General features: G+C 41.9%; 1 long non-coding RNA gene across 1 annotated transcript; it reads left to right on the forward strand.

The window, feature by feature from the left end:
- Positions 1 to 6,252: 6,252 nt before the first annotated feature.
- LOC308437431 lies at positions 6,253 to 11,712 on the forward strand. The gene is made up of 3 exons (XR_013975557.1): positions 6,253 to 6,505; positions 9,629 to 9,705; positions 11,565 to 11,712. It is a non-coding gene; the product is annotated as an uncharacterized lncRNA (long non-coding RNA).
- Positions 11,713 to 12,984: the final 1,272 nt, after the last annotated feature.

The following is a 12,984-nucleotide window of genomic DNA, read 5'->3' on the forward strand; positions in this document are numbered from 1 at the left end:
ACTTGAGCTTTGTTCAGGGTGACAAGTTTGAATCTATTTTTATTTTTCTACATAGAGATTTCCAGTTAGTTCAGCACCATTTATTGAATATGCTTTTTCCCATTGCATATTTTTGGCTTCTTTGTCAAAGATCAAGTATGCATAAGTGTGTGGTTTCATTTCTGGGTCTTCCGTTCTACTCCATTGATCAATGTGTTTGACTCTGTACCAGTATCATCACTATAGCTCTGTATAACTTGAGGTCAGGGATGGTGATTTCCCCAGAAGTTCTTTTATTGTTAAGAGTTATTTTCCCTATTCTGGGTTTTTAAATTTTTCCAGATGAATTTGAGAATTGCTCTTTCCATGTCTTTGAAGACATGCATTAGGATTTTGATGGGGATTGTGTTGAATCTGTCGATTGCTTTTTGGAGAATGGCCATCCTGAAAGAAGTAACTCAGACCCAAAAGGATATGTTTGCATGGCCTGTGCTCACTAATAATGGATATTAGCCAAAAAAAGTACAGAATTTCTAGGATACAATCCACAGAACTCAAGAAGGCTAACAAGCTGAAAGACTCAAGTGAGGATGCCCCAGTCCTACTTGGGAGGAAGAGGAAAGCAATCACAGGAGGAGGCAGAGGGATGGGGAGACCTGGGTGGGGATGGTGATAGGGAGGGGAAGAAAAGAACATGGTCAGGTATTGGGGGGTGGGAAACAGGACTGAGGGCCAGCAGAAAGAATTGAAACAGGCAACCTCAGGAAGTCGGAGGTGGGAAACCCTTTAGACCATACCTGAGAGGTGAGAGACTCTCAGAACTCAAAGGCAGGGGACCACAGGTGACATGCCCTGCAGCAGGGAACTTGTGGAGTCCACCTCCAGTAGTAAAACAGGGCGTCAAGCAGAGGAATGGTGTTGCCATTTTATAGTCAAAAATTCTGACCCAGAATTGTTCCCATCGGAAAGAACAGCAGGAACAAAAATAGAGAAGACCCTGAGGATAAGGAGGTCCAGTGACAAGCCTGAATTGGAATCTAGCTCAGGGGGTGGCCCCAAGAACTGACACTATTACTAATGCTATGGTGTTCTTACAAACAGGGGCCTAGCATGGCTGCCCAACAAGCAGCTGAAAGAGTCAGATGCAGATATTTGCACCCAACCAATGGAGAGAATCTGTTGACTCCTGTGGTTGAATTAGGGAAAAGCTGGAAGAAGCTGAGGAGGAGGGTGACCCTATAGGAAGACCAGCAGTCTCAATCTCGACTAAACTGGACCCCTGAGATTTCTCTGGCACTGAGCCTCCTTCCAGGCAGCATACACTAGCTGATATTAGGCCCTCAATACATAGACAGCAGAAGATTGCTGAGTCTGAACTCAGTCAGAGAAGATGCACCTGACCCTCGAGAAACTTGGAACCTCAGAGAGTGGGGAGGTCTGGTGGGGTGAAAGTGGGGTAGGGCTTCCTCTTGGATATGATGGGGAGGAAGTGTGTCATGTGGAATAGTCAGAGTGTGGGCCGGGAGGCGGGATAAAGTCTGAATTGTAAGAAAAAAATGATTAAAAAATAAATTTTTAAAAAGAAAAGAAAAATGGTCTGCTTTCAGAAATGATTCTTAATATTTTCCTTCACTGATCCTGACAGACTTTTAAACATAATCACACTTACAAGTAAATGAACTTCAGTGTATATGTTTCTACAGGGTATCTGGATAGATTTATTAAAACTATTTTTAATTATCTCTCAAACCAGCGTTTATAGCTTCTACTACATTTGTTTTTGAGGATTTCAGAAATGTGTATAAAACATTCTGATTACTGTCGCTACCCACTCTTCTTCCCACTCCTGTCAACTCCCCTCAACAAATCCTGTTCCCATATCTGTGCCACTTGTTTTGGTTTTTGATCCACCAAGTTTAACCAGGGCTATCTGTGACCGCCAGCTTTCTTGCTGCACATAAACTTCCAGAAAGAGTGACTTCGAGACTTCTCTATATGAATAAATGCTGATGCCAATAGCTTTAGCTCTGTTCCCCAACTAGATCATTTCTTAATTACTCATTTATTTTATTCTGCATTCTTCCATGTGGATGGGTACCTCATCCTCAGTTTCTGTCTGGGGAAAATATCCCTCCCTCCCCCTCCCTCCCTCCCTCCCTTCCCCCTCTCTCCCTTCATATATAGATATAGATATCTATATCTACAGATATATATATATATATATATATATATATATATATATATATATATATATATATATATATATCAATAGTCTTACCTTCTAATGTTGCCTCAGGTCATTGACTAATGAGCCTTCTATTGACAGGTGCTGTTTCCATTCAGTAGAAGAGTTTATCTTTACAGCTACCTGTGTCAGAAATTTTGCTTTGGAGCCCATTGTGCTCACCAGTGGGTAACAGAAGTAACCTGACTGTCTCTTTCCAAGAATCCATCCATAGTCAATAATTCTGCAGGAAGGAGTGGAGCTCCTTCATGAGCCTCTGAACCTCTTCCACATGGTATTATTATTATTTTTGTCCTGGTCCCGTGCAGGCATCCACGGCTGTTGAAAGATTATGACTACAAGTGGCTAGACCAGCCCAGATGGTAGCATTTTCTGGCCCATGTCCCTATCTTTTCCCCACACATTCTTTGTCACTCCTCTTCTGCCACATTCACTGAGCCCTAGAGATGGTTATATAAATATTCTGTTTAGGACTAAGTATTCTAATGCTTTTTACTCTCAGAACTTTAAGCAGCCATAAATCTCTGTATTCTTTGCTGTTCATTCCTCTGATTAATATGAAGAGTATATTTTTCTATGGGCGTAACTGTTCAGAAGGCAGTTTGTTGGCATGTCATTTAGTAACAGTACTAGTTAGTTTCCCTCTGAGGCCTATGGCCTCCTCAGCCATGGGTTTTTTTAAATTAGGTTTTGAATATCAAGCATGACTTCTCTTCTGTGGAGCAACTCTCAAATCCAATCAAGAGTACAGTTGGCTACCCCTGCAACAATCATGCTTTTGTAGTATCAGTGGGCATGTATGGTTTCTTCAATGTACTTCTCCAGAGGCTTGAAGTTCTTGTCATACTTGCTTGATTAGAGTTACTGCAAGATATTTCATATATTTGAGGTTATTGTGAATGGTGTTATTTCCATGATTTCTATCTTCTCCCCTTTGTTGCTTATATTTAGAACTACTGATTTAGTTGAGTTAATTTTAGTATCCAGCCATGTTGCTGAAGGTGTTTATTAGTTGCTAGAGTTCCCTGGTAGGGTTTTTGGAATTGCTTACATATACTATTATAACATGTAAAGAGCAGTATTTTAACTTCTTCCTTTCCAGTTTGCATCCCCTTGATCTCCTGCAGTTGTCTTATCTCTCTAGCTACAACTCAAGGACTGTATTGGATAGAAATGGAGAGAGTGGACAGCCTTGTCTAGCCCCTGATTTTAGTGGGATTGCTTTGAGTTTCTCTCCATTTAATTTGATGTTGCCTATAGGCTTGCTGTAAATTTTCTTTATTATATTTAGGTATGGCTCTGAATCCCTGATCCCTCCAAGACTTTTATCATGACAGGGGATTCAATTTTATCAAAAGCTCTTTCAGCATCTAATGAGAAGATCATGTGATTTTTTTTCTTTTAGTTTGTTTATTTGGTAGATGGCATTGACAGATTTTCCTGTGTTGCTGAAGAGATCCAGAATGTAGGGTTCCTAGGGCATGATGGCCAGTCAATCTTTTCCAAACTGGTGAGCTCTAGGTTCAGTGAGAAACCCTGCCTCAAGAGCCAGGGTGAAGGTTGGTTAACAAAGACATGTAACTTAGACCTCTGGCCTATATATGCCTACACACACACCAACACATATATACAGAAACACACAAAGAATGGTTTAGATTCTGGTGCCATGATTCTAAAAATTTAAGCCATTTGTAACCATAAAGGTCTGTTATGTATGTCTATTTTGAAAGTTCAAGTAGTTTAATGGCACAGATTAATGCATCATGGTTGTCTTCATTATGACTGAAATTGCCAGTCTACTATAGGAAAAAAAAATGAATGTTCGAGATTTCTCTTTAAAACTTGTTTGGGGAGGGGTTGTCAAACAACCACATGTATGTGTCCAAAATTTAAAGGGCAAAGTTGTATAATCTCTGTGCCAGGAGGAAAGAAATAAAACACTTTTTAAAAGGTTGAGATTTATTTTAGTAATTATTTACATGTATATGCATGTGAACATGTTCATACATGCATATGTGTACCCACAGAGGCTAGAAGGGAGGGCGTCACATCCCTATGAGCTGAAGTTACAGGTGGTGATGAGCTGTCTGACATTGGTCCTGGAACTAAACTCAGGTCGTATGAAAGAGTAGCAAGTGTTCAAACACACTGAGCCAACTCCCTAATCTCCCGGAACACTTAAAACCAATATTTACAAGCTTGAGCAAACACCAAGCCCTAGACTAACTGCTATAAGGCAGGATATTTGATACCCCTTGTTGAAATGAGTTTTCTTTCTTGCTACTTTCATCTTGATGCTGAACCCTGTCAGGAGGAAGAGTTTAGTGAATACCCTTTGCAAATCAATGTGCTGGTGTGCAAATGTGTGTGTGTGTATTCCTATCTGTCAGAGTTCCCGCTGACCACTGCATGACCTCTTAGAGCAGCACATGGGGCACACAGTGACACCAGAAACAGTGACAGAAAAAACAGAAGGAAAGAAATAATGAAAACAGAACTTGAGAATTTGTGACGAAAGCTATTAAGTAATATTTAATTGTAATTCGGAATTCAAACTACAAATTATTCGTTATGACTTTTGAATTCATAAAAAGGAGAGGGTTTTATGTTATACTGGGTGTCAACTTAAGACTGAAAGACAGCAGGGTAAAAACACCGCTGAGTCACGGTCAAGTGCAACAGTAACTATGTCAGGTTCCTCATCTTTTTGTCCTTAGTTTTATGTCTTCACACTTCACCTGTTGTGGCTGAGACCTTGAAAGTGTTCAGTCTATGTACTTGCTCTGCTTTTAATCAATATTTCATACAGATTCTAAAACAGATATTAGGCTTAATATATTTTTTTTGTTTTCTTAACCCAGAATGCTGTCAAATCCACTATGTAAACAACTCTAGCAGCGACCCTTCCTGAGTCAGCTTGCATAATTCTAGGATCATAGGCATGCGCTTTAGACTTAATATGTTTAAAGAGTATCTGTTGGCATTTTGTCTGGGCTCCGACCCACAGTCATGGCAACAGCCAGGTGTGCCTGACTCACTATATAAGGGGGCTGCTTGCCCTCTCCTCTCCCCTCCTCTCTTCCGTTCTTGTTCCTGCCCCCTTACCCTCTTCCCATTCCCCTTCTCCCTCTCTCTCCAAGTGCTCATGGCTGGCCTCTACTTCTCTACTCTCCCTCTTCCTCTCTCTCTGCCTTTCTCTAAATTCCCCTCTCCATGCCCTGCATAAACTCTATTCTATACTATACTGTTTTGTGGCTAGTATCTCAGAGGTGCAAGGGATGCCTCAGCATGGGCCCACAGAGGCATCCCCTTCCCCTACACCTTACCGTGCCTCCAACAAATATATCCCTGGCCTCTCTATCTTTTTATAAAACACAACAGTATCTGACTTAATTTTCCGCTAAGATTGATATGGATCTTGAGGTGGAAAAAGGGAAGCCACTTAACTGAACCTGAAGATTCCATATCTACAGATTTGGTCCATCACAGATTTCGGTTGTATGCATGTGCACTTTTCCTTTTGTTATTTTCAAAACGAATGCACCACAACAACTATTTGTGCAGTGTTTACTTTATATCCGGCATTAAAAGGAATCTAGAGGTTATTTAAAGAATGCAGAAAATGTATGTCGGTTGTATTAAAATGCCGTACCATTTGACGTAATGAATTCGAGCATCTGGGGCATCCTCTGGCATCCAAGAACCTCCTTCTTTCAAATGGAGGAGCTGTGTACACGAAAATCTTTCTACCTCATTACCTGTCTCGAAGCAATGGCTCCCTTAATACCGTGAAACTTCCTTTCTGTAACAGAACCCCGAATAACATCCTGCAAGAAGTCATCTAACCTCTTGCTCTTTTCCCCAATCCTGTCTTTGGCGTAGAGCTCCCTCCTTCCGACCTGAACGATTACAGGTACTTCCCGGGCCGTCTGAGCTGCGCGTGCGCGGGGACCCTCCTTTGCCCCACACGCACAGATCCCTGCGCGCTCTCGAGGACTTTACCCAGAAGGCCTCGCGTCACTCTCAGGCAAGCATGGCTGGCAGTCGTGCTGGTGGGTGACCGGTTCCTCTTTGGTGGATATTGCGGTTTTATTTTCCCAGCAACTTGCCCTTCTTCTGCGGTAGCTGAATCTTGCGCGTAAAGTTCCGTGGCGGCCCAGTCCCACGCAAAGGCTATGCCAGGCTCACCCAGCTTGAAGTCTGGAATGGGGACCTCTGTGGGAAGGACAGCGGTTTGGCTTCCTTCTCCTCCGTCTTTGGACAGCTTGGGGAGGTGAGCAGGTAGGTGAGCGGACTTGTGCCACAGTGACCTGACGGAGTACTTGGGCACTTGAACTCAGCTATGTACATCCTCCCGCTGGTATTTCTCTTCAACTCTGGTGACAGAGTTGGGAGTCCTCATTCAGTCCCATATGGAACTTGCACTGGAGATGCAGGGCTGGAGGTTTTTTGTTGTTGTTGTTTTGTTTTGTTTTTTAAATCGTATGCACTAGAAAAAAAAATCTGCCACGGGCTAGAATGCCAGAATATTTAAAACTGCATTCATCGCAAGTCATCTTCCCCCAACCTCTTTTGTTTTTAAACTAATCTGTGCCCTCCGGTGGTATAAATTGGAATAGCTTCAAAACAGTACTGTTACCCTTATCAAATTCTGAGAAATTGTGAACTCATTTAATTTCATCCACTTGACAAAATTTTAAGGAGCCTCACCAAATTTAAGGCATTCTGCCTCCGCGTGTGCATTTGTATTAGAGACCTGTTTTAACAGAGTTTGAATTGGCTCCCTTCCATAAGCCTACTTCCTTTTCTGCAGTAGGCTTTTAGTCCAGCTAATGTGGAAAAAGCTAATAGGACAAATGCCTGGCATTTAAGTGTTAAATAAATATCAATCTTTATCATAATCACTGCTACGTTTATAGTTTATCTCCTACACTTCTCCCCCCCCCATTGTTTTAACCCTTTCATATTTGAATCTTTTGAATCAGGTATCATGTAGCCCAAGCCAATTTTGTACTCAACTGTGTGTTGAATAGCCTCGAATGTCTGGTCCTTTTTCCTCAACCCTGAGAATGCTAGAACTGCAGAAGTATACTCCCACACCCCTTTTATGTGCTGCCGAAGATGGAACCCAGGGCTAGGCAGGCCCTATAACCAACTGAGCTCCAACATTAGCCCCATACAATTTTAATTTTCCAGTGGAAACAGTTTTATGCATGATACTTTCTAAGGTTGGAGGAAGCCATGTAGTAATCTGTACTGAGGAGTAAGAAGTCAGAGGGGGCTAATTGAGAGCTTGCCTGCCCCCGCCTTCCAAAAAAGGAAGGAAGCAAGCCTGAAATCCTATTCCATGCTTTTAATCCTGGTTGTGGAGAGGTAGAGATAGGTGGGTCTCTTGAGTGTACTGGTCAGTTAGCCTAGTTAGCATACGTCACAAGTTCCAGGCCAGTGAGAGGTGCTGTCTCAAAAAAGAGAGATAGAAAATGGGAATGGAAATAAAAGGGGGGAGGTAATGTTCTTTGGCAATCAGTCATGATTGAGATTCCCTACCCAGCTCAGTTAAAAAAGAAAGATTATGCTTGTTCTACTTCCTTGCCTGTACCATATCTGTTTTGTTAACGTTGAGTACTGTCCAGCTTCCTTGGCCTCTTCTAGGTTAGCCCTCTCAGGCTCACCCTTGACCTCCATGCTTGTGAGGCATTTTTGCTTTGTTTTTACAGAAGAGTATTTTGCATGTCAGGCATGAACTTTAAGGCTGAGCTATATTCCAGTCCCTTATTATCATTATCATTATTATTATTACTACTACTATCAATTGTTTGTCTAGACAAGGCCTAGGATTCACACTCTTACTGAGTCAGTTTCCTGAGTGCCGAGAATACAGACGTGTTCTGCTACATTAAGAGGGCTTTTTGTTTGTTTGTTTGGTTAGTTTTGGGGGATAACCCAAGTAGCCAAACTTTTATTTAGTAATTAGGGTATATGTCTACATTGGAATACAACACATTACATGTCATCCTGGGTAGCCTTGTTTAACTTCTTACTGATTCTTTATGAATTTCACATCATGCACCTGGATCCCACTCACCTCTTCCTTCCACATCTGCCCTCTGCTCTTGCAAACACCGACAGAAAGCAAACGAACAATGTCTGTGGAAGTTGCAGTGTGTTACACAGTACACCCTTTTGCCCAAACAGGTTTACTCTCACACATTCATTGCACTGAGTCTTTGGTCTGGTTCGAGGTCTCTGGCTTCTGTTACACTATCAATACTGAGTCTTCACCAGGTCTCCTCTAGGATATCCTGTTGTTGCCCTGTGTCATGGAGATCCTGCAGCTTTGGATCTGCAGGACCAGCCCCTTCACAGGCTCCAGCAGTTCATAGATGGGGTAGATGTTAGAATGGACCCACTAAACGCCCTGGATCTAGACCTGGGTGGTAGCTGAGTTATTCATCCTCCAACTCTCCTGCTCTGCCAAGGTGAGGGGTGGCATCAGCTCTCCTGCCTGAGGCAGCTGGAAAGAACACTCATCCCCCGGGGCCCGCTCTCCCACACTGCAGGTGGCAAGAGGCAGGATACAGTAAGAGTTTTAACATGAAGTATTTCTCCTCATCCATGAACAAATTCTGTTCCTTTGATGAACAGCTAGCTGTTTGGGAGGAGGAAAATTGGCTGTTTTTCTTAACTAATCTGTTAATATTTAAATAATTAATTGATGATACAAATATTTTTCTAGAAGAAATCAGTATATTTTAAAATGATACTCAAGTGAGATTATGTAGACTAAAAATTTTGGAGACTAGGGGAAGCCTGCCACCTAAGCTTAACTCTCGTAGCTCCACCCACTTTGTAGGGAAAATTTATTTCTGCAACTACAAGTGATAGAAATGCCCCAAGTCGGGCTGGAAAGACGGCTCAGTGGTTAAGAGCATTGTCTGCTCTTCTAGAGATCCTGAGTTCAAATCCCAGCAACCACATGGTGGCTCACAACCATCTGTAATAAGATCTGATGCCCTCTTCTGGTGTGTCTGAAGACAGCTACAGTGTGCTTATGTATAATAAATAAATAAATCTTTAAAAAACAAAGAAAGAGAGAAGGAAATGCCCCATGTCATCTTCTCATCCCATGTTACTTGAATTCTGATGGTAGCAGGGGATGGAAGGATGGAAAGCATTAGATTCTGAGAACCCAGAGTGATAGGAAGCATACTTGTCAACAGTAGGCACTTTTAATTTTGAGCTCACCAACTTCTCCCAGGACGTACTGGGTAAAATAACTTAGCTACATTGTATATAAAGAGACACTACGTCTTAGGTTGCTAAGGATATCAGTTGTTTGCCTGTTGATGCATTGTGGCATAGGTGGAGTTTGAGTTGTAACAACTGATGGTGTGGTGATTCCAGTTGCAGTGTCAAGCAAGTGGCTGGGCGGTTTTCGAAAATGGTTTTATAATGCTGCGGGATTCAATAAACAACACACTGTGAGTATCTGTGTTTTCTGTTATCCTTTTACTCTCCTTGTTCTTCCTGAATGCAATACTTTTAAAAGAATTCTTACAGTGCCAAAAGGTGTTTTTGCTGTGTTTTGTGTGTATCAGATTTTAAATTAAACTATTTTATTGCTAAGTTTGTATTCTTTGGAGAAAAGGCTAAAGTCCTGAATGCTTGCTCTCACATCTTCGTGTGATTTGCAAACTTGGTTTGTGCTTCCTAATTGCCACGGATTTCACTTTGTGCTCTAGAACTGAATGGAAGCATCAGTAAATGTTAGATTCCTCAGTATAACTTTTGTTCCTTATGTCTTTTAAGAGATAGTTTATCATTTGTATATTACCTGAATGTGCTTGTGGAGGTCAAAGGAGGGCTTCTGGGAATCCAGGGGTTATTAGATTTGTGTAGCAAGTGCCTCCCTCTTCCTCACCATTTCCCTGGTACTAGTCAATTAAGATCATGATCTCAGATTAGTAGAAAAGATATAGTCTGCTTTATGTTTTCAAGGGCAAGATATACAGTTGAAATATTTTCTGAACTGGTTCATATGAAGTAAGAATGTTTATCACAGTGTTTTCAAAAGGTCCATATGTTGCTTCAAGAAATAACCAGGGTGTGAAATGCTTTTGGTTTCGTTCTTACCTAATGATTTGAACTCATGGTCCTTTTCCAGTCAAGTATTGAATTATATGTCATAAAGATATTTTGCTCATTAGAAAAGAAAAATCCTGGGTGGAGGAGATGTCTCAGTGAGCCACACAGGCCTAATGACCTTCAGGACTGTTATGAAGCTGACACAGTAGCACAAGCATGTATGTGGAGGTATACTTACACACACACACACACACACACACACACACACACACACACACACACCTCCTACCAGCTATGGTGACTTATACATGTAATGTTAGCAATGAAGAGGCAGAAACAAGAGGATGGTCATTCAAGGCAATTGTGAGTTTAAGGCCAGATAGGGACAAATGAATCTGTCTGAATTCAAGGCTAGCCAGGGATAAACAGTGAGACACTGTCTCAAAAGAAAAACAAACTGCTGCTATGTGAGACAGCTCCGGAATCTGACTCTTCTGTGTCTACCGCAGGGTTAAGGTGAGATGGCATAGCATAGGAGACTGAAGATGTGGAAGAAGTCATAAGAAGGCTTCCTGGGGACCTTTGAGGCAACAGTGTCTCACATTAAGAGAGCCCTGGACCTGACCATGAAGCATCGGGTCATGCCTGTGGAGCTGTGGACAGATCTGAGGCAATAGAGCAGATTTGATGTGTCTCGAACTGTTGGCCACTTAGGATGCAGGTTCAGGAACTGGAGAAAGATGCTTGCTTGTGCACTCTTTAGTGTTCTCCAAGTCAGGGCACATAGTAGCTTTCAGCAGCCAAGTGAGGTTAGCAGGAAACTGTCAGCTTTATCTTAACAACATGGTGAGACTAAAACTAAAGTGATATCTAAAATCATGAAGCTAGTCTATAGTAGGGAAGGCCTGGACTGGAATATGGGGGTTCTGCCTCATGGGCCACTGTTGTTTCCCCTGAACCCCAATTTCTGCTCTAATGGAGAGTTTTAGTTATATGGAGTCCACTGGGTGATCTTCTAGCTCCTGGGATGGGTTGGCTTTCTATCCCCAAACTCCATTGACATCAGGCAAGAGTCTGTAGGCTTTCTTTCTTCCTTAGTACTCTACTGACCTACACTTTGACCTCTGAGGTTTTATATTTAAAGTATTTTCTAGAGGGTGGGAATATAGTTTCTTAAGTTACAAGCAGAAAGTAATTCATTGTAATGAGTTTCATTCATGGTTCATGACCTGTTTTCTTCTTCTTCATTCTTTAGGACACCTCCTACCTTGAGCCCCATCTGAAAGAAAGGAGCAAGAAGAATGGGCAAGAAGTGACCTGCAGTTGAGATCTGTGGCTATGCCTCGTCTCAATGTATTTTTATGTAGTTCAGCCTGAATCACAATTTAAGAATTATTTGTCTACAGATGCCTCAGTGTCAATTATAACCGTTGGGATGTTTGAATTCAGACTCTTATTCTGATACTTGATTTCACTTTTCTGACCACTTCTAGACGTTCTAACACATTTGGAGTTGCTGCTTAATTTCTTGGAGGTGAGAGCAGCTGCCTCAGTCATTTCTTCACTGGCTAGATAACCAGCAAGGACAGTGCCTTTCATACAAGCTGAATAGTCAGCTTTATTCTCTTTATAGGTTTGAGACACTGGAAAAATCTTTCGGGCGTGTAATGGGGGAAGGGATAACCAGCTCTGAACAGATATCAGCTCCCAAAGCAACCAATGGAGAGAAGGGAAAGTTTACCCTGGGTCCTCAGGACTGGGGACATGGCCTCTCCTAACACTGCTCTCTACCCAGATTTACTTTGCATCTTGCCATTCAGAAAGAAATGTATGTATCCTAGCCTGGACATATGTAACTTCTTGTATGTATGGTCCACATGCCCCAGTGCTAATCAATATGTCAGTTAGAAAATTTAAAAATAAAACATTAGGAAAACAACAGGGAAAAACACAAAGACAAACTTTGCTTTCTTTTAAATGCTTCTTTCTTTGAGAACTACAGCTGAGCTGGGCCTAGTACACTTGCCTTTAATCCTAGTACCGAGGACACAGGCAAGCCTGGTCTACATAGTGAGTTACAGAACAGCGAGGACCACATCGACCTTGTGTCCACATCAAAACACAGTCCCACATACCCAGGTGCTAGTCAGCAGAGACTTTTCAGATCATAGGCTAATTTAAGAGTACAAGTTAGTCTCCCTGCTGTGACTTGAGGCTCTTTGGTAGGAATGATGAACTGCTGTGGGCAAGGCAGTAGCAGGAACTCCTGCTCTGTGTGCAAAAGCTTCCCATGGTGAGCTACAGGCATCAAAGTCCCTTTACAGTTAAGACTTAGGATCGCTTCAAAGTGTGCATGTGCATATATGCATTTCTTTCACGTACACACAAAAGAAGTTCAAAAACACTTCTGATGGCCTTTATAAGATAATCCTAGTGCATTTTAAAGCCAGATGCACTAGGTAGGCATGGAGCCATACTTTGGCAGCCCCAGCACTTGGGAGACATGTATGGCTTGAGTTTGAGATTATCCTGTGTTATACAGTGAGACGATCTTTTTAACAATCTTAAAAGATTAGAAAGCTAACATGTTTAATTTCCAGAAAAACTTTCCTCGGATCCTCGATTATATTTTGAAACCTATCTTGAAATATATTCTTTATGGTTCTCCAGTGAGC

This window comes from Micromys minutus (genome assembly GCF_963924665.1).
Source record: "Micromys minutus genome assembly, chromosome: 26".
In the NCBI taxonomy this organism is placed as follows: Eukaryota; Metazoa; Chordata; class Mammalia; order Rodentia; family Muridae; genus Micromys; species Micromys minutus.